Genomic DNA, 20,166 nt, shown 5'->3' on the forward strand with positions numbered 1-20,166 from the left:
TCCCCGAACGCCCTTGGCCCCACGCCCACACCCACTAATACAAAGACACTAATTGCTCCTCGCTCTCGTGCAGGCGCTTTGAAAACATCTTTGGCTAATGGGTGGAATTAACCTTGTTTATTGTACAAATCGGCAGCCTAATTTGCCTCGAATCCCGACTCGGTGGCTCCACGCACCACGGCGGGGAGGGAGGGGCTCCCCACTCCGCCCGAGCCCCACTGGGAGACCAAACCAGCGGGTGCCGACACCCGACACACCTCCCTCGGGGCTCCCCCTGCTCCTCCGGGGGTGACGCCCGAGCGAGACCTCTTGGTGAGGAGCCCCTTGCTACAGCGGCACCCCAGACACACAGGCTCCCCGGAGGCTGCCCAGCAGCACGGCGCACGGACCGAACGGAGATGCTTGGAGCCCACGGTTCCCTGCGTGCACGTGACGCGGCGAGTGGCAAGGGGAAGAGGCGGCTCCGGTTGGCGCGCCCGCTGCGGGTGCAGCCGGTGGCGGCCCCCCCAGCCCTGTGCCTGAACGTGCAGTGTTCCTGTGCTTCGTTACTTTTTTAAAACGTGTGCAACAAAACATAATGTTTAAAGGGCAGATCTACGGAAAAGTGGCGCAGACAGTACAGAGTGCTCCCACGCAGTCGGCACCCCCACAGGCATGGGGCACTGGCTGCAGCTAAAGTGCCAGTGTCCCCCCCGCCCCGTGCCAACTGGTGCCATGAACCGACGCCGTGCCGGGCTCAGACGGGCACGGTTTCTGCCCAGCACCCGTGTCCTGCTCCCAGGACACGGCATCGCATGTCAGCACCATGTCTCCCAGACCCCTCGGGCTGGGGCAGCTCCCCAGCGCTCCTCAGTTCCGATGCTCTGGAGGGTGTGAGGACGGCCGGCGGTGGGGCGTTCTGGAGGATGTGCGTCAGCCCGGACTCACCCGACGCTCTTCTTGGGGTTGCACGGGAGTACGGGTTCCGGGGAGGGAGACCAGGGAGGCAGAGGGCCGTTCCCACCACGCGGTATCCAGGGCACCCCCGCTGACGCCGGCCACCTGGCGGAGCTGGTGCCCGTCAGGTTCCTCCGCGGCGAGGTCGCGCCGCCGGTCCGTTTCCAGAAGGCCCCCATCGGAAGGACAGACATGACACGTATGTGGCTGCTCCCCGTCCTGTGCCAGGCGGGCAGGTCTCGTCACTCGCTCGCTCGCTCGCAGCGTCCTGCCCCAGCCTGGCTCAGAGTGCGTGTCAGCACAGGTCTCTGGGCGGCCGTCACCGAGAACCGGTGACACCGAACTCAGCGACCATTCCTGTAGTAACACGAACCGGCCTTTACCGGGCGCCCGCTGTACGCCAGCTGGTTTAAACGTTTCGTCCTCCTCCAAGCTAAGCAGATGGTTTTCCCTGCTTTGGTTTCTAGGCCCGGGTGCTGTGCCTCACGGGCCTAAAGGGACCTTTCCAAAGGCACAAAGCTGGCGAGTAACCGGTGTGCCGCTCAAAGCCCGGTCTCCCGGACTCCAGGTCCCACCCTGCTATGACGTGTGATCAGTGGCTTGCATTTTCCCAGCCTCAGTTTCCCCCTCTGTAAAACGGGACTGCTGATCCCCACCCCAGGGAGGAGATGGGAGGACCCGGGGAGGTCACTGCCGCAAGCTGGGGCCCACGGAGTCTGTCCTGGCACAAAGCCCGCCCTGGGAATCCCGTCAGCCCACGGGGTGGGGGCCCCGCCCGAGGCCGGCGTGGTCTGGGCCGCCCAACGCCCGGGCCTGGCAGCCGTGAGCAAGCTCAGCGGCCCCCTGCCGGCCTCTGACCCTGCAGCCTGGCCCTTCCCCTCTGGAGGGACCGTACCTGGAGCGGGGCGCCGTGGCTCGCGGGACACCGTGACCTGGGACAGAGTGCTCTCCCTGTAAAGTCAGCACGGGCTGCGCGTCCCTGCCAGGACAGGCAGCGGCAATGGGGAAACCAGCCACCTTTCCACCGGGAGTCGACCCGGGACAAGGAGAAGAGGCCCCGAGGAGCGCACGGCCCTCTGGCGCACCCTCCCTGGGCCCCGGGGGGCTCCCCGCCCACTGTGGGGGGGGGCGATGGAAACAGAGGAAAAGCGGGGCGTCCAAGCCAGACAGAGCAGCACTCAGGCCCCAGCCTGTCTGCCCACTGGCCCTGCCGTCTGGGGCGACCTGCCTCCTGCCTCCGAGCCTCAGTCTCCTCACCTGTGAAACGGGTTTCCCACATCACCTTAGCCATGGGGATCAAACGGGCGAGTGCAGGAGGACCCTCGAAAACGTCAGTTCCTTTCGCCCTACCTGTCCCCAAGTCCACGCCTGAGCCTCAGGCCGAGCACCCCGCCCCCGCCCCCCCACTCTTGGGTCCACCGGGAAGTTCAGCCCCGTCCCGGGCAGGCCGAGCCCTGGCCCAGGAGGCAGGAACCCTGGACACGGCGGGACCTCCCCACCAGCTGGGCCCCAGCGGGCTGGCTCCCAGCTCTCTCGGGGGAGCGGGGTGGGAGGGCAGTCAGGCAGAGCCCTGGTCACACCAGTCCCACGCAGGGAAAACACAAATGGCCTCTCGTCTGAGGCAAAACTCCCTCTCGATTTCGGCGTCGACAAGTTGGGAACAGCACGGAAAGACATCTCCGCTGGTGGAGCTCCTTTATCATGATTCATCTTTCAGCAAATAATTACTCTCCCCCGGGCACCCTCCTCTGAACCATCTAATTATACTATTGTTGGGTTTTGTGTCAACTGCGCGATAAATCAGACGTGCAGCAGAGTGTCTGATGGGGGGGCGGGGGGCAGCGATGGGTGGGAAGCACGCGGCCCCGGAGACAGGGACGGGCTGGGCTTTGTCTCCTTTCATAAAGCTTCCCCTTCCCCCGCTAATTCTGTCGGGTCCGGGACGGGCCCGGGCCCTGAGTGACCCAAAGCCTCCCGCCTCTAGAAGGGAGAGAATTGCATCTGTTACCGTTTCGCTCCGCGGGCCGCCCGGAGCAGGGTTAGTTAAGGAGTGGCTGTAACATGCTAGCGAATCTGTAGCAGAAGTGTCTCGGAAAGTCTTCTTCCTCGGCGGCAGTGGGCCCCCTTTACTCGGAGACACTTCGAGAACAAGTTCTCTGTTACGGAAAGAAAGAGGACAGAGTTTGTTTTCATATTTTCTTTTCTTCGTATTGCTGATCGACTACAGTGGTCCGATTCCCCCCCGCCCCCGCCGTTGCTCTCCCCTGCCCCGCCCCCCCCACCCCCCACCCCCCCCCCACTCCCACAGTCAGTCCCCACCCTGTGGTCCGAGTCCGGGGGTCATTCACGCCTGTTCTTTAACCAGGCCCTCCCCCTGCTCTGCTCCCTCGTCCCCACCCGCTCCCTCCCCTCTGGTCCCTGTCGTGTGCTCCAGTTTCCCCGTCTCTGGTTCTCCTTTGCTCGTGAGTTTGCTGGTTTTGTCCGTGAGGTCCCTGCCCTGCTCTAGGTGAGGTCGTGCGGTGTCTGTCTTTCACCGCCTGGCATATTTCACTCAGCATAGCTGTTTTAATACTTCGTTTTGTGGCGTTTAATCTTCTTTCCTTTCCTTTCCTTTCCTTCCATCCCATTTAATGTAGTTTCTATGTTACCGAGGGAGGAGGGGCAGCTGGTTCTGCAAGGAGAAGGGTGGGGACTGGCCTCAGGGAGCCCGCAGGCCACGCCCTCATTTCCAGCCGTCTGGGCCGTGGTGCTCACCTCCTAATGCGGGGGGAGGGTGGGGGGGCTCCCTCCGATCTGTCACAGCACAACGGGCCGGGATGGAGGCCTTGGGAGTGGCAGAGGGCAGGCAGGGGAGAGGGTGGCCAGGCCCGAGAGCCGCCGTGTAGCTCCGCTGATTTTTTCTGCACCCGAGTCCATCCACTGGGCCAGTGCTCAGTATGAGACCGTTCACTCGGTACCTTCGGCTTAGTTTAAAAATATGTCCCCGCCCCCACCGGGCACCATACCCAGTGCCGGCTGCTGGAGAGAGACGGGTGTGGGGGGCTGGAGCTCGGCCTTGAAGAGCTTCCCCTCGGGTGCAAACACATGGTCACGACATCGGGTGGCGGGTGCCCCGTCCGAGTGGCCGTGGAGCGGGAGTGGGCCCCGCGTCCCTCCACCTCAGACAACGAGACGGCCCCACGGGCCAGGCCAGTGGCGTCCTTTCCTCCCAAACCCGAGTTTGCCGATCGCTTGTTGCGGGTAGAACATGGTGCCGCTCAGTCCAGTCCTTGCAGAAGCCCCCCGGGGTGTCACAAACCCACAGGGAACGCCCCCCCCCCACAGGACACTCGGGAGTCGCCCACGGAGACAATGAGGAGACGTCACCGCACACGTACCGGCGGGGTCAAGAGTCGAGGCCCTGAGGACAGTCACCGCTGGCGGGATGTGCCGCCGCGACCGGAGTCCCTTCGGTGGGTGACGGCAACACAAACTGGCGCAGCCGCCCCGGGAGACGGTTGGGCGCTTTCTGCCAAAGCGGAACGTGTCCTTGCCACGTGGTCCTGCAGCGGCCTTCCCTGGTATTTGCCCAGATGCGTGGAAAACGTATGGTCACGCAGGGATCTGCACGCGGCTGATTCGGGCAGCTCGGGCCCCAGCTGTGGGCACCTGGGAGCCGCCAAAACGCCGTCCGGTGGGTGACTGGACATGCTCGCCACCTGCCCAGACACGGGAGGGAGTGTCGTTCAGCAACGACAAAGCAAGGCGCGGTCAGACCGCGTGCAGACCTGGGGGGAACGTGCGCCCACATCGCCGAGCGTCAGAGGCCCCTCCGAAGGGGCCACGTCCCGCGTGGGTCCCATTTGGGGACCTTCCGGAAAGGGCAAACTGTGCAGGCAGTTGTGGAAGCGCAGCGGTGACCGGGGGCGAGAGGGGGAGGGCGGGACGAACCGACGGAGTGTGGAGCATTTCTAAGGCAGTGGAGCTGCCCCGTGCGCATGCCGCCACAGTGCCGGACACACAGCCTGGCTGGACCCAAGGGACGGGCCGCGTGCACCGAGAGCGAGCACCCTGAGGTCAGCGGGGGACACCGGGTGGCAATGATGTGTCCATGTAGGCTCATCGATGGTGACGCACGTCCCGCCCTGGTCGGGGGTGTCACTAGTTGCGGGGGGGGGCGGGGGGGGCGGGGTGGACTGTGCATGTGGCGGGGCAGGGAGTACGTGACGGGAAACTCCCGTGCGTTCTGCTCGACTTGGCTGAGAACGTAGAACCGCTCTGACACATGACGTTGCTTACACAACAGGGAGAGGAAGACGGAACCGCCGTCCGTCCGTGTGTCCCGAGGCCCACCCTGAGCTGGGCAGCGCTCTGGGCTTAGCTGAGACCCGGGACTCACGGCGGTAGGTCCTGCGGCCACCATCTCCGCACGCCACGGCACAGTCCGGTCTCTCCGGGCTCCGGGAGGGGACGTGCCCGCGTTCTCACCGCAGGAGCCGGACCCAGCCTCCTGACTCCAGGGGGCTGATGCGGCTCCAGGGGCCAGGCCTCTCCCCACGGTGCTCCGCCTTGCTCTGCAGTCCAGGCACGGCCATTAGTGCGTTTGCGGTTCAGCCTGCGGCTGGTCCCTGCAACACTGGCAGGGCTACATATTTCATTCGTTCATTCATTCACTCATTCACTCATTCATTCACTCACTCACTCATTCATTCATTCATTCATTTGTTGCTGCGATTGACAGGTGCTTGCCCCCCCCCCGCTGCAGGGGGCCCACAGCAGTGTGTCAGCCTGTTCATTTCACTGCCGGGAGAAGCAGGGACCTGGAGATACCAGCCCGGCTCGCCGTGGCCGCCGGGAGAGGGTCCGAGGGGACGCGCTCCGGTTCTAGCCAGTCGGCACAGTGAGCCCACCCCTTAGGCATGCCCGATTGGCTCACTTGAACGTGTGGCGAAGTCCCCTTCGTGAAATGGCACGGTGCCAGAGCATGCCAGGAAATCATGTCTCTGTAACGTAGGAAGCAGCGCCCGGCACAGCTGCAAACCAACGAACCATCAAATCTAAACGAAGCTGCACCTTTGTCCCGAGGGCCGGGTCCTGGGCTGAGCCAGGGCGAGTTCGGGGGCGGGGTTGGGAGGGGGCGGGGAGTGTGCAGCCACAGGACCTTCCTCCCCCTCTGCCTCCCGCAGCCCCCAGCCCTTGGTCTGCAGCGGCCAGGCCGAGGCTCTGCCGCTCCCACCACGTTGGCGGGTGAGATGCAGCCAGCGGAGCAGCCCTGGGCTCGCCGTCCGTGCGGACAGACGGTCAGACACAGAAGCGCGGCCTCAGCATCCGCTCCCACACCGGGCCCTCCTCCGTGGGTGGAATAGTGACGTCTTACGGAAACCGCGTCACCCTAAGTAAGACACGGTCACGTCCCTGGTGTCGGAGGAGACGCCACAGCGGAGCGTGTTCCTCCTCGCAGTGAAAAAGCGCGATACTTCTTACGACAGGCACATCCGGGGCGGAGGAGGTGCAACGTGCTGGCGACCCTGAGGTCGGGGCGCGGGGGGGAGGACGTGGGCCCTGGCCCTGCAGGGCTGCGTGGAACGCAGTAGGTGGGGGGGCGGGGGGTGGGGGGGCAGCAGGACCCCAGACTGGGAAGAAGTGAGACGTGGCAAGGAGTGCAGGGAGGGGCGGAGGGTGCTGTGGGCACCTGTGGGCACTCAGCCACCAGCCCTCTGGGAAAAGCCAGGAGCCCCTGGGTTCACTTCCGAGCTCTGCCGCTCACGGGCGGGGCAGGGCGGGGCCTCTGCTCCCGGGGCGCGGGGCTCCGGGTGGGGATTGCACAAGAGGAGAGGCAGGGCCCTCGCCCAGCGCTCCCAGGAGGGAGGGGCACCGTGTCACAGCCCTTTCCACGGTGTCTCCATCGCCCCCCACCCCTTCCCAAGAAGCAGGAACCTTCAAAATCCCCAGAGAAGAGACTGAGCTGGGGTGGCGGGGGGGACGAGGCAGGAGGCCACCCCAGCAGAGGGGGCCCGGGAAAGAGAGTCTTGAGTAAGGAGTGCTGTGGGCTCACCCTCCCTGGGGTGCAGTCTTCACCGTCTTCACGTGCACCCCCCCCCACCCTGGGCAGGAGGTGGGGCTGGGAGGTGTCTTCAACCCATGGAATAGAGGAATGTTTTTGGTTGAGATCGACACTCCTGCACCCCCGTGTCGTCCTCATTGTTGAGGTCCCCCTCCGTCCCCCGGTTCTCCGTCTCCTGAATCCCAGGCCCCTTTCCGCCCACCTCGCCTTGCCAACACCATCAGATACGGCTGTCATGTGAGCCAGGCAGGTCGCCAGCCGGTCAGCCCCTTACGCAACTCCCGGCGCCTACCGAGTGTCTGAGATTCAGCGCTGTCAGGACCCGGGGGCAGAGAGTAATTATCGCTCCCTCTCTCTTTCTTCTCCTTCTCCGTCTCCACCCACCCCCACCCCTACCCCGCGTACATTTTTTTGTCTCGTAAAGATGCAGGCCGTATTGGCGTTTTTCTTCTGGGTCCCCTTCCCCTCCTTCCTGAAGGCGCCGGAGGAGTCAACGCTCTGGTGTCCCTCAGACCTCAGCGGATCCCCGACGTGACCTGGGGGTGCGGTGGGGAGGACCCGTCTCACCCGGAGGGGGCTCCGGGGAGGCCCGCGGGCAGGGTCCTGGTCCTCAAGGTCCGTCCACGTTGTAGCCCATGCCAGAATTTCCTTCCTTAAAAAAGCCAAATTTTTAAACATTTTCAATGTGTTCACGTTTAGCATTCAGGAAACGCGCTCCTGCGTCCCTCCGGCCGCTGACGTCGCATCGGCAGCGTGCCTCATGCGTGTTCGGTCTGGACACGTACGAACGGAAAGGTCAAGTCCAGCTGCTCAGAGCTGCGGCGAAGGGTCCCTCGGGCTCCAGGGGGAACCGTGGTCCGGTCACTGTCCATGCCTCTGCCGTCTAGAACCCTGACTCGGGAAGCCCAGAGAGCCGATGAAGTGGGGGACCTGGTGTTTCCGAGAAGCCCCCCCCCCCCGCCCCACCCCACAGTGTCTGGGAAGAAAGACCGAGCGGGTCCACGAACTTGTCTTCGGTCTGGCCGAGCCCTCCCGGGGCTCACACACGCTGCCCTGTGAGGCACCAGCGACTCCAGTGACAATGACGATGCAGCGCCCACGGTTCCCCAGCCCTGGAACGTGGACTCAGAGGAAGGGCTTCTGTGAGAAGAGTGGGAAGAACTTGGAACGTCACGTCACGGTAGATCTCACCGCTCTTAGGATACTCTTCAGCCGCCGGATCCCTGGGGATGGTTTTGTGATGGGCCACCCCAGTAAGCTCCGGGGGTCCCCCACAGTATTGAGGGTTCCTCTCCACTGTGTCTTCTCCCATCCGCCCGCCCTCCATCTTGGGAGCAGTACATCCTTCCTTGGCCTCGTGCAGAAGAGCTCCCACCCCTGTCACCCCAACACGCGTGCAAGCCCCCAAGACGCGAAGCCAGCTAACGACCTGGATCTCAAAGTCCCTGCTTCCAAGGCTCCCGAGGCTGCTTCTTGCCAGCAAAGGCGGTTCCGGCCCTTAGAAGAATTCTGATGTTTAAAAAAATAACAATTTCTGGCTGGCGTAGCTCAGTGGATTGAGCTCGGGCTGCGAACCAAAGTGTCGCAGGTTCGATTCCCAGTCAGAGCACATGCCTGGGTTGCAGGCCATGACCCCCAGCAACAGCACATTGATGTTTCTCTCTCTCTCTCTTTCTCCCTCCCTTCCCTCTCTAAAAATAAGTAAATAAGTAATCTAAAAAAAAAGAGAGTCCTGTGGCTTTCTTCCCAAGGGAAGCAGCATCGCCCCAGGACCTTCTGGGGTTCTCCGAGCCCCGTCCACGGCTCTTCCCTCCCGGGTCTTGCAGGGAAGGCGGGAAACGGCCTCCACCCCAGGACAGACCGTCCACCTTTACCAGGGGCTGCGAGTCCAGGGCCGCCTCAGAGCCTGACACGCAGCGTGTCCCGTGAGGGTTTCTGTGTCACAAGCCCGGGCGCTGCGGAGCTGGCGTGAGGTGGGGGCAGGGGGCAGAGAGGAAGAGGAGCTCCGAGGACAGACAGGGTCGCGGGGCCCTGGGAGCACCCCAGGGGCCCCCCCCGCGTCTGGCTGGCGTCGGCTGCAGAATTTCCATTTTTAGCTGCCTGCCGTATCAGACGTCGACATCTTTCTGAAGAGACGGTTCCGCTGCCAAGCCGGCCCGGTGATCAATCCTGAGCCCGGGCGATGCCTCCGCCGCCTCCCCGCCCCGGCAGCCAGCGACTTCACACCTGGCCCCGTGAGCCGCGCCCGAGGCTCCCGCGGGGCAGGTGCACGGTAATTTGTCATCTGTGTTCTCGTGTGATGTTCCTTCCCAGCTCTCAGGCAACCCCACATCAATTGCAAAAGCCAAATGTGTTTGATTTGCAATCTTCTCTCGAGCGTCAGCACTTGGACTTGGAGGGGTAGAGGCACCTCCCGAGCGGTTCCTGCGGGATCTGTCCCGTCCCTGCTGGATGGAAGACACCACAGCAGGGAATGGTCAGCGACGCTCGCAACTCACAGCTGCCCCCCAACCCCTCCCCCCACACACAGTCGGCTTCTCCAGCCCCGGTGGTCGGCAGTAACACATCTCCGTCCACCCTTCTGGGGTGAGATGGGGAAAACATTGTTATTTTTTTAAACATTTTTTAAAGATTTTATTTATTTATTTTTAGAGAGGGAAGGGAGGGAGAAAGAGAGAGAGAGAGAAAAAAACATCAATGTGCGGTTGCTGGAGGTCATGGCCTGCAACCCAGGCATGTGCCCTGACTGGGAATCGAACCTGGGACACTTTGGTTTGCAGCCCGCGCTCAATCCACTGAGCTATGCCAGCCAGAGCTGAAAGCCACAGGACTCTTAATGCCAGTGCCGCCCGGGGTGGGGATGAGACCTCCCCGAGTTGGTTCTTGCCGCCCTGCAGAGTGGGGCGGGTTTGTCTGGGAGGCTGGGCCGCCCCAGAGGCCTCCCATCCTGTCGCTCAGCACCCAGGCCAGAGAGGGAGGGAGAAACAGGTTTATTTTTCCACTCACGTGAGCATTCATTCATTCGTTCACCCATTCACTCATTCAGGCAGTGTTTCTGGTCCCCGGGGCTGGGGCTGCAGTCCGGGGCGGGGGGGCACAGAGAACTGAAGGATTACCCCGGAGTCCATGCTTTGAGAGAGGTGCACGGTGCCAGGGGGACTAAATGACTGGAGGGAAAACGGGGGACCCCAGACAAGATGCCACTTGTGTTCAGGTGTTTCAGGCCGCGCCTCTGGTACCTCCCCGAGGGGGCTGTGCCCACCCACCCGCGACCAGGCCCTGAGCCCCCTGTGTTTTCTGGACCCTCCGTCTTCTGTGCTCTGCATCTTGCTAACGAGGAAAACCCTCAAGGTCGGGCATCTGGCGATGCCTTCTGGGCAAGCCCCACCGTGCCCTGCGCGCCACCCCCAGGGCTGGCCACCGATGAGCTACCTCTGAAGGGTGACGGGGGTCAGAGTGTGCGGACCCTGCAGTGGACAGGAGGAGGCTGGGCGGAGAGGGAGGGGGTGTCAGAGGGTCGTGAAGGTGACCCATAGGGGAGCCCGTGGGGGGGGACTTAACTCCGGTCTGGGGGTCAGGGAGGCCATGCTGTCCCCGAGCCTGAGGGCAGACTGACCAGCGCCTCTCGCCAGAGGAGCTGCCCTGGGAAAACCTCTTCACCTCTGGGGGTCACAGGCTTGCCTCTCTCCCACCCCTCTACGCACACCTATCTCTCTGCCCGTGCCTCCTAAGAGGTTTTAGTTTTTAAAAATCCACGAGTTTACAATGGAGGAATTAACCCCCCTCCCTTTTAAAGCGCAGACTGGTATGCCTGGTGGGAGGACCAAAACCACCAAAGTGACCGCTCTCCTTCCCGTCCAGCGCACAGTGACAGCGCCTGAGGACGCCATGGCCCTCGGACATGCACACTGCCCTTGAACTGTGCACCCGAGCCTCCCAGAAATACCTCAGAGAGCCTTAGGTCCCGGGGACCTGGGCACTCGCAGGTAGAAAAGGCAAAGGCCATCCCAACCCTCATGTTACAGAAAGGGAAACTGAGGCCCGGAGAGCTGGCCGCCGAGTCAAGACTGGGGCGCAAATCGCCCGGCCCAGGCCGGGTGACCTTTGCCTGACGCTTCCCCCCTCCGCCCCCACCCAGTGCTGGAAATGCCCGTGCGGAGGAGGAGGGTCTGCGGGAGGGGAGCCGGAGTCTGCTGGAACCAGGATTGCCCCAGTGGATGCTATGTTTCAGGGATGCTTGGTACTGGGACACCGCGCACGGCTCCAGCTCTGGACTTTTCCACCCAGTAACTCACTCCAACCGGGAAGAATGGCAGTTCCTGGGAACGACATCTGTGTTCCGTGTCCCCCAGCGTCGCCAGATGTGAGGAGGTGCAGAGTGGCAGCTTTATCTGCCAGCCCCGCGCTCCCTTCGGGCTTAGCGCATCTGTCCCCAGAGTGGGACCCAGCGGCTCCACGCCCAGCCAATCAGAATCCCTCCTGGGAGACTCCGCCCCCCCACCCTGTCGCCTCCCCCACACGCCAGAAACCCCCGCCTGGATTCTCAGTGTCCCGGGATGCAGCCGGCCCCCGAGTCCTGCAGTGTTACACCCAGTTATTCCCCCTTTCAACATCAGTGGGTTTTCCCAGGTTTTTTACCTTCTGGGTCTTTGTACCGTGAGACCCTCATCTCAGAAACCGTAATTTCTCCAGTTTTTTACTTATTTTTTCCCCCTGTAATTTTACATACTGTTAGGATGATTTGATTTTGTTTGGATTCACTTTTGGGATGTTTTTGATTTAACCGTGCTTTTGCGAAGGAAAGCACACCCATGTGATTTACGCTGAGGTGGGCTCACGCCGGCCTCACGCGTGCTCCCACCCCCTCCGCTGCACCGCCGCCCACGACAGCTGCGCACCTACACCCCTTAGCAATCGGCAGGGGCGTGCAGGGGTGCGTCCCACTAAACCCGCCACGAGTTGGAAATGTTGGAGGTTGAAGTTGCCTTTGACACCCCAACCTACGGAACAGCAGAGCTTGGTCTGGTTCGTCTGACGCGTGCCCAGACCATGTGCCCTGGCCCGCAGCTGGGCGGAGTCACCCGACACAAAGCCTGTTGCTCAATAGAGTGTTGACTGTCTCCTGTCATTGGTGGTGTCGCTTTCTCACCATTGCAAAGCCAAAAAAAAAAAAAAAAAAACCCAGTTAAGCCAAACCATCATGAAGTCGGGGACCATCTGCAGTTTCCTTAGCGTCTGACTCTATTTCCTGTGCCCTTTTTCTCCCCAAACTGAGTGTGCGAGTGTTTTGTTCAGCGACACGCGCCACAGCCGCTGCGGACCAGGTCGCCGGGACCTGGCTGCTCCGGCCGCAGCTGCGAGTGCTGCCGGGGCGTGGGCTCAACTGGCTGGAGGCAGAGGCGGCGCCCACGGCCTCTCCTCCCAAACTGCAGCGAATAACCCTGTGCAACTGCTCCCCTCTCCTGTCGGAGGCTCCTGGGAAGTTCTGTGTGAGCACCCAGTGGGGCGGGGCAGTGGTGCTTTCAGAGAAGCGCAGGCCCACACCTGCAGGCAACTCGAGGCTTCTCGGGGGCTGAGCAGAGCAGCGGGCACCGAGCCCGGGCGGCCCAGCCCCGTGGCCGGGCCCCTTCCCGGCCAATCACCGCAGATTCCAACGGCAACAGGGGCTTGGAGTCACAGGATCAGCCGAGACCCAGGCCCCTCTCCATATACTCTCTTCCCCTTTGTCTTACAGCCAGTGGAACTGAGGCCCAGATACAGCGATTAGTCCTAAGTCCCAGGGTCCACTGTTGGCCAGAGCTCACTCTCTGCACTCTCGGCATGCCGTCTGAAAAAAATCAACGTGACTTCCAGGAGTTCCCGAATTCCCTTTCGTTGGGGGTTGGCGGGGTGGGGTGGGGTGGGGGGGGGCGCCTGGAGCCTGCTCATTAGCTCATTCCACAGGCTCCCAGGATCTCATCGTCAGGATTTATTTTCAGCGGAGGGAGAGGAGCCCCTTTCCAGAGAATCGCAGCGGTTCACCTTGCAGAGCGCGGCGAGCCCGGTGCTGACGGATTGCCGACTACACTTTATTAAAGGCCATTACAATTTCCAGCATTTGTCATCCGAAAATATCTCCTAACAAATTCCAGCTTGTTAGAGACGGGCTGTTAGGAGCCGAGTCGCTCTTGTGCGGCCCCTGCCTCGTCAACTCCAGCCCTGGCACCCAATCAAACTTGGGCAATCACAGCCCTGGACAAGCTCCCTAATAGATTTGAAACAGGTGGGGACAGCACGGCCCGCTGCAGTAGCACCCGGAGAACACGGAATGCATCAAACCCGCTCCCGTGGTGCGGGCTTGCCTCCCCGCTCAGAGAGCGGGACGAGACGCAGAGCTCAGTGAACCGTCGCTTCTTGCGCGAGCCATTACCAGCTAAATGATTTTTAAAAAAAAAAAAGAAAGAAAAGAAAAAACCCCAGGCCGGCCCGAGTGGAGCTCCCCTTAGTAATGAGAAGCAGGCTGGTCGAAGTGTCGGTGGCTGTCCCGGGCCTGGTGCAGAAACCCTGATCAAAGCCTCTTGGCATCTGAAGTCATCAGTACTTCGACAGTCTATTTGGGTGGAAAGAGCTGCTTTCGGGCTGTCCCACGTCAGGCCCACCCCGGAGAGAGGCACAGCGCGAGCAGACAGGGCCTCTGGCCGATCAACACACCTCTCCTCGAGATGTGATGCGGAACACGCGGCGGCGGCGGCGGCGGCGGCGGCGGCGGCGGCGGCGGCGGTCAGGTTGCGCTGCGGAGCCTGTGCGCCCATGACGCGCTCTGGTTGCACGTCTGTCATCCGTTCTGGCCGGGCCGGCGCTTCCCTCGCAGAGCCCCGAGCCGTGGCCTCGGGCCCGAGGGGAAACCGCAAAGCCGCTCTCCCCAAGGAGCCGCTGCCCACGCAGGAAAGGGGAGGTGACAGCTTCAGCCGCGGGGAGTCTGGTGCCCGGGGGTCAGTCCGGCTAATTGCGACCTCGGGGAATATTTCCCAACACCCACTGGGGCCAGGCCCGGGCTGGTTCCGGGGGCCGCGGAGGTGCGCGTGCACAGTGCCTGCCCTTGGAGGGCTCCCAGTGTAGTCGAGAAGGTGGAAGGGCAAAGCTGGGTTGCAACACAGTGCGGTGAACGCCAAGACAGAGGACGCCGGGGGGTGCCCGGGCCCGAGAGGAGCTCAGGGCTGTCCTGTGTTGGGAAGAGGGGGACGTCTGCCTGGAGCAAGTGACGCTGTCCGAGCAGAAGCGCAGCTGGGACGGCAGGGAGGGGGACGCGGGACGCACACCCTCCCCGAGCACACTCTCCAAACGGTCTCTTTTGTAATGCGTAAGGGTAGCAGTTACTGACCAGTTATTATTTCTTTGCAATGAAAAACAGTAGCAGAAACGTATAACACACATGGGCACGGCGGCGACCAGACTGCACGGACAGGAGGCAGGAGGGAGGATCATATTTTCACATTCCTCACCGATCAATGGGACGGCCATGTGCACCCTCTGAGTTTAAAATCTCGTTATGCTTTCGTTTCCCAAGTGGGTGAAGAGGCCCGTGGGTGCAGAGGCGAGGGCGCAGGCAGTTACAAGAGGAGGGAAGAGCTTGTGCAAAGCGCTGGGGTGGGAAGGCACGAGGCAGACTTGGGGAACCCTTACCACGTCAATCTGACTCGAATGAAGGTTTTGTTTAAGGGAATCCACCCTCCAACCAACCCCCCCCCAAAAAAAAATGTTTGAATGAGAGACTGGAGCCATTTGCAGAGATCCCTTGGTATCAAGCCAAAGGGTTTGGGCTGGGTTTTTTTCTTTAGTAAAAAGTGGGAAACGTTAATTCTGAGCAAGGGGGTGACGGCCTCCAAGTTACTCTTTACAACCTTGAGTTTGATGCTGCCCTAGGTTCTGGGAGGGGCACGAAACCTAAACACAGGGTCCTGTCCCCGGAGGAGATAATAATTCCAGTGGGGAGAGACAAGAGACAGAGCAACAAGGAGAGAGGGATTATAAGCTCATACTAACACGTGCGCCCTGGCCTATCCGGTGCTACAAGTTGGCCCCAAGGTTCCAAGTCACTTTCTCTTTCTGAGCCTCAGTTTCCAGATCTTCGAAATGGGAATTATCCTCCCTGCCTCATGGAGTCTTTGTAAGGGATTATTTTCTAGGCCCAGGATAGATCTCATCTTACATAGAGTTTTTTACATTATATTTTTATTGATTGTGCTATTACAGTTGTCCTGATTTTACCCCCTTGGCCCCCCTCCACCCAGTGCCCCCCACTCCCTCAGGCCACCCCCACCATTGTTCATGTCCATGGGTCGTGCGTGTAAGTTCTTTGGCCGCTCCATTTCCTATACTGGTCTTTACATCCCCATGGCTACTCCGTAACTACCGATTTGTACGTCTTAATCCCCTCACCTCTTCACCCATTCTTTCCCCGCCCCTCCCATCTGGCAACCTTCTGGTAACTAACTTCTTTTCTCTTGCTCTTAAGAGTCTCTCTTGATCTTTAACCTGTGGCCTTTTCATAACGATGTGTCTTGGAGTGGGCCTCTTTGCCTCCATCATAATTGGGACTCTCTGTACTTCCTGGACTTGCATGTCTATTTCCTTCAAATTAGGGGAATTTTCTTTCACTGTTTTTTTGGATAGATTTCCAATTTCTTGCTCTTTCTCTTCTCCTTCTGGCACCCCTATAAGACGAATGTTGGACGTCTTGAAGGTGCCCCAGAGGCTGCTTATCCTATCCTCAGTTTTTTGGGTTATTTTTTTTTCTTATTGTTCTGTGTGGTTGTTTTTTGCTTCCTTATGTTCCAAATCATTGATTTGATTCTTAGCTTCATCCCTTCTACTGTAGTTTCCCTGTAAATTGTTCTTTAGTTCAATTAGTGTATCCTTCATTTCTGACTGGGTCTTTTTTATGCTGTCGAGGTCCTGACTGAACTCCTTAAGCATCCTGATCACCAGTGTTCTGAACTCTGCATCTGATAGATTGCTTATCTCCATTTTGTTTAGCTCTTTTTCTGGATTTTTGATCGGTTCTTTCATTTGGGCCATATTTCTTTGTCTCTTTGTTTTGGTAGCCTCCCTGTGTTTGTTTCTGTGTTTTAGGTAGAGCTGCTTCGACTCTGTGTCTTGGTAGTGTGGCCTAATGTAGCGGGTGTCCTGTAGGGTCCAGTGGCACAGCCTCCCCTATCTCTCAAGCTGGATACTTGAGGCGTGCCCTTCCTGTGGACTGAGTACACCCTGCTCCTGTAGTCAAGCCTTAGTTGGCATTGGCAGGTCAATGGGAGGGATTTACCCAGGCCAGTCAGCTGCCAGGACTGGCTGTGACTACTGACCACCAACCTCCACCCTTCAGGGAGTATCAGTTGAGCAGGGGCAGGGTGGTGGTGCTCCGAGATGGTCTGTAGCTGTCCACTGGCCCTGGGGTGTCCTGAGTGTTGCAGGCCAGTATCAGCCCCCACCTGTGTTCTGCGTGGGGCACCCTGCCTGAGCTGTAAAACAATCTGAGACGGCTGCTACTTGTGCTGGGCAGGCAGACTCCCCGGTGAAGCCAAGCTGTGACTCTAATCTGGCTGCTGCTGGGGCTCACTGAAGCCAGCCATTGTTTGTTTGATAGGATTTAGGAGCCAAGACCAGCCACTCTTATGGAAAAGCAGCTTGGGTGGGCCCCGTATACTGGGTGGGGTGGAGCCTCTGTGGATCTCCAAGCTGGGTTGCACAGTGGTAGCCAGGCTGATGGAGTCTCAGATATGGCACCAGCCTATCAGCTCTGTGCAGGAGAGAAGGCTCAGCAGAGGGACAATGGCCTCTGCTCACCCTGAAGCCAGACACTTCGGTCTCTCCCTGAGCACCACGGGTGCCCTTCAAGCTTCCCCCTGGTGCTGGAGCTCAGAGGGAGCCAGTCTGAGTAGGTGAGTCCATGTGTGGGTTCCCCAGGAGAACTGCTTAGGGCTCCAGTGGCCTAACCTCCACCGACTCAGTCCCCGCTGGTGTTCACAGCCAGAAGTCGTGGGCACTTCTCTTCCTGGCACTGGAACCCTGGGCTGGAGGGCCTGGTGTGGGTTTGGGACTCCTTGCTCCTGAGATATCCCTCCCAAATTTTTATCCACCACACCTGGGTGTGGGACCAGCCCATTCTGGGCCTGTGCCCCGCCTGCTAGTCTGGATGGATGTGGCTTCTTCAATTCCGTAGTTGTCAGACTTCCATTCAACTCGGTTTCTGACGTTCCTGAGTGACGGCTGTTCTGTACTTTAGTTGTCATTTTGGTGTGGTTGTGCAAACGGGTGAGCCCTGTCTGCCTGTGTCGCCGTCTTACATGGAGTTTTATAAAAGGCTTTATACAGTTTTTCCCCTTCCAATCTAAGATTTGGGGGGGTAATAAAAGGAGATAAACTCCTACATGGCCTCCTGTGACCCCGGGGAAGGGGCTCTGACGGAGCCCGCAGTTCCTGCCTCCCAGGCAGCCTTGCATCCCGCAGGTGGAAAGCAGCCCCTCCGCGGGAGCTCCGGGTGCGGTTCCGGTTTCCCTGCAGGAGACCCGGCGGCTGAGAAGTATGTTCCCCAGGGGGGCCTGAGGGGGGAGGGGGGCGTGGAGACAGCAAGCAGGGCGCCGTGCGTGGTGTACGGCAGAGGTAGAGGACCCCCCCCCCGCCCCGCGGGAGCAGGAATTTACAGAGAGGGACCGGGGAAGTGCGGAGGTGACTGATGGCAGTGGGGGTGGGCGTTAGTCCTTGTGAGAATCCCCCAGAACGTTCTGCAGGGACGGAGGACATGCTTGCTTCGCAGTGCTTTGCCGTGGACACTGGCCAAGACGCGCCCGCAGTGACCGAGGGGAACAGCCCTGGGAATCAAACTCGCAGACAGACGCGGTGATGGCGGGGTGACGCATTTGGGTGCAAGAGCGGGATCCGGCCCGGCCGGCCTCTGGCCTGGGGTGCGAACGTGCCTGATGGGAACACGGGAGGAAGGAAGAGACCGAGGGTCCAACTGTGAAGGAGCAGCATTCCCTCTTCCTGGGGTGAGAGGAACACCAACGATTCAAATGCACCCCACTTTGGGCGTCTTCACTTTGTGTGGGGGCAGCTGGTTCTCGGACCCCCCCAGCCCCGCAGTACGGCGGCTCTCCCTGGAAGCCCCTCCCCGCCCCCCGAGGAAGGCTCCGGGCACAGAGTCCTTGCTCACGCCCGTGACTGTGGAAAGCGTACGTGCCTGGAAAGGCAGCACTGCCCACCCTTAGCATTTAGTTGAAGGCAATAACCAGGAATGCTCACAGCCCAGCCATATGGCTCTCCACCGCCGCACTGTTTGTGAAAAGAAAATGTTAGAAACAATCTAAACGACCAAAAATGGGGGAATGGTTAAACAAATTATGACACGTGCATGAAATGAAATACTGTGTGGTCATTGAAAACCAGACCGTAGGGCTGTATTTATTGACATGGGGAAATGCCCACAATATAATATTACAGAAAAAATAACCACTCACAACACTGCGAATACGGTCCCACTTGCACACACAAAACTATGGCGTGTGTGTACATTATCCCGCCCAGAGGAAGGTGGAGAAAGGCGAGCCTCGCCCATGGCTGCAGGGCCGGGGGGCTGCCGGGGTGGGGGGGCCGTCCCCCAGCCGTGCTTTGTTCTTCATCGTTTCCTGCGTGGGCTGCGTGGTGTTTACAATGTGCATCTGTGATCACGGACATTCACAAAGCTCTTTCCACCTCAGGACCGAAAATCAGAACAGAAGCTTACGCATCCCATAATGCTACTTTTCATTAGATATTGAGACGTGCGTGTTGACACACACGCAGACACGTCAGGCAGGAAGCCCACGGGGCGTTCAGAGTGGTTACCTGGGAGTGGGCGGGATTACCGACGGTTTGTGCGTTGTTCGTTTGAAAGTGTTCTAGGTGGAAAAGTGCTGCTCATGTAATGGGGGAGGGGTGCGACCGCGGGGTGATTCTCTCTGTTCTCCCACCAGCCGGGCCAGGTGTGTGTGTGTCGGGCCCCCTCCGTCGAAGACCCTCAGAAGCAGACGGACAACCGGGGAAAGTGACCACATGCCGAAGGGAAGTGGGACGGAGGGCCTGGGCTTGAACCTCGACTCCGGTGGCTTCCACTTCTCCAACTGAGGGCGAGCTGCTTCACCCCTCTGTGCCTCGGCGTCCTCATCTGTAAAGTGGGAGTGATAATAGTTCCCACTGCAGAAACCCGCGAGCTCGGGGAAGACTTCACCAGCTCCCGTCTGTGTTCCCCCGTTCACAGAGGAGGCTGCGAGGGCTCCGAGAGGTTGAGACACTTGCCCACGGTCACACAGCAACAGACAGCAGAGCTGAGATGCCAGAAGACTCCGAGTTCAGCACCCCTCCCGCTCCCCAGAGATGACCCATCCACCAGTCATTCTCGGCCATGTTTTTACCATGAAAACCAGATTCCACCGAGGCAGGCAGGAGAGAATGGGACACCCTCTCCCCGGCATGTCTCCAGGCCACTGTCCACGCCTATCCTCTCCCTGTCTGGTGTCCTTGGGGAGGCTGGGCAAGCTCACGTCAGCTGGCGTGAACTTGGGGAGAGGATGCAGGCCCGGACACCTGAGGACCTGTGACAGCCTGTGGGCCCTCGGCTTCCTGCAGGACAGAACTGGATGTCCAGCCAGCGGGGCTCACTCGTGGGGCCCTGAGACGGAGAGTGGACGGCCCCACAGAGAGAGCCGCCCCCCTCCAGTGGAACCGGCTTCCTTTATGGAGCTGCACTGAATCAGGGGGTGCGGCATTCAGTGAGGGAGGGAATCTTCAGCATCTTCTCTGCAGGGCGTGGAGATTTCTGGGCGGCGCTCCGTCAGCCACGGCGGGTCCTCACAGGGGCCCCTGTTTCCCATTGGGCAGCGTGGGTGTGTGGTCAGCGTGGGGGTGTGGTCAGCGTGCTGGTGGGTTACAACCAGCAGAGAAGGAGGCTGGGGTTACACCCTCCAGTGGACTGAGTGGCCATGCTGGAGAGAGCTGGTCTCGGCGGGTTTTAAGCCACAAATCTGGTGGGGCGGGGGGGCGGGGGGAAGGTCTTCTTCCTTGTTAACAGTTTCTGTAGCTTTTCTCGATGTAGCCATCTGTCCCCCTACCTCATCTGGAAAAGATAAGGAAGCCCACCACCAGGGGGCTGCCGGGAGGAGATGCACATTGTGAAG

At 60.3% G+C, this 20,166-nt stretch overlaps 1 long non-coding RNA gene across 3 annotated transcripts; it reads left to right on the plus strand.

The window, feature by feature from the left end:
- The first annotated feature begins 5,220 nt into the window (after positions 1-5,220).
- LOC123811381 lies at positions 5,221-8,606 on the plus strand. 3 transcript variants are annotated; one of them, XR_006784383.1, is made up of 4 exons: positions 5,221-5,318; positions 6,102-6,311; positions 7,404-7,594; positions 7,679-8,606. It is a non-coding gene; the product is annotated as an uncharacterized LOC123811381 (long non-coding RNA). The 3 variants fall into 3 exon arrangements; XR_006784384.1 differs by lacking the exon at positions 7,404-7,594; XR_006784382.1 differs by lacking the exons at positions 5,221-5,318; positions 6,102-6,311 and adding an exon at positions 6,333-6,448 and having other exon boundaries at positions 7,404-7,521.
- The last annotated feature ends 11,560 nt before the right edge of the window (positions 8,607-20,166 follow it).

This window comes from Phyllostomus hastatus, unplaced genomic scaffold, assembly GCF_019186645.2.
Source record: "Phyllostomus hastatus isolate PE091 unplaced genomic scaffold, TTU_PhHast_1.1 phas_contig_150, whole genome shotgun sequence".
Classification (NCBI taxonomy): Eukaryota; Metazoa; Chordata; class Mammalia; order Chiroptera; family Phyllostomidae; genus Phyllostomus; species Phyllostomus hastatus.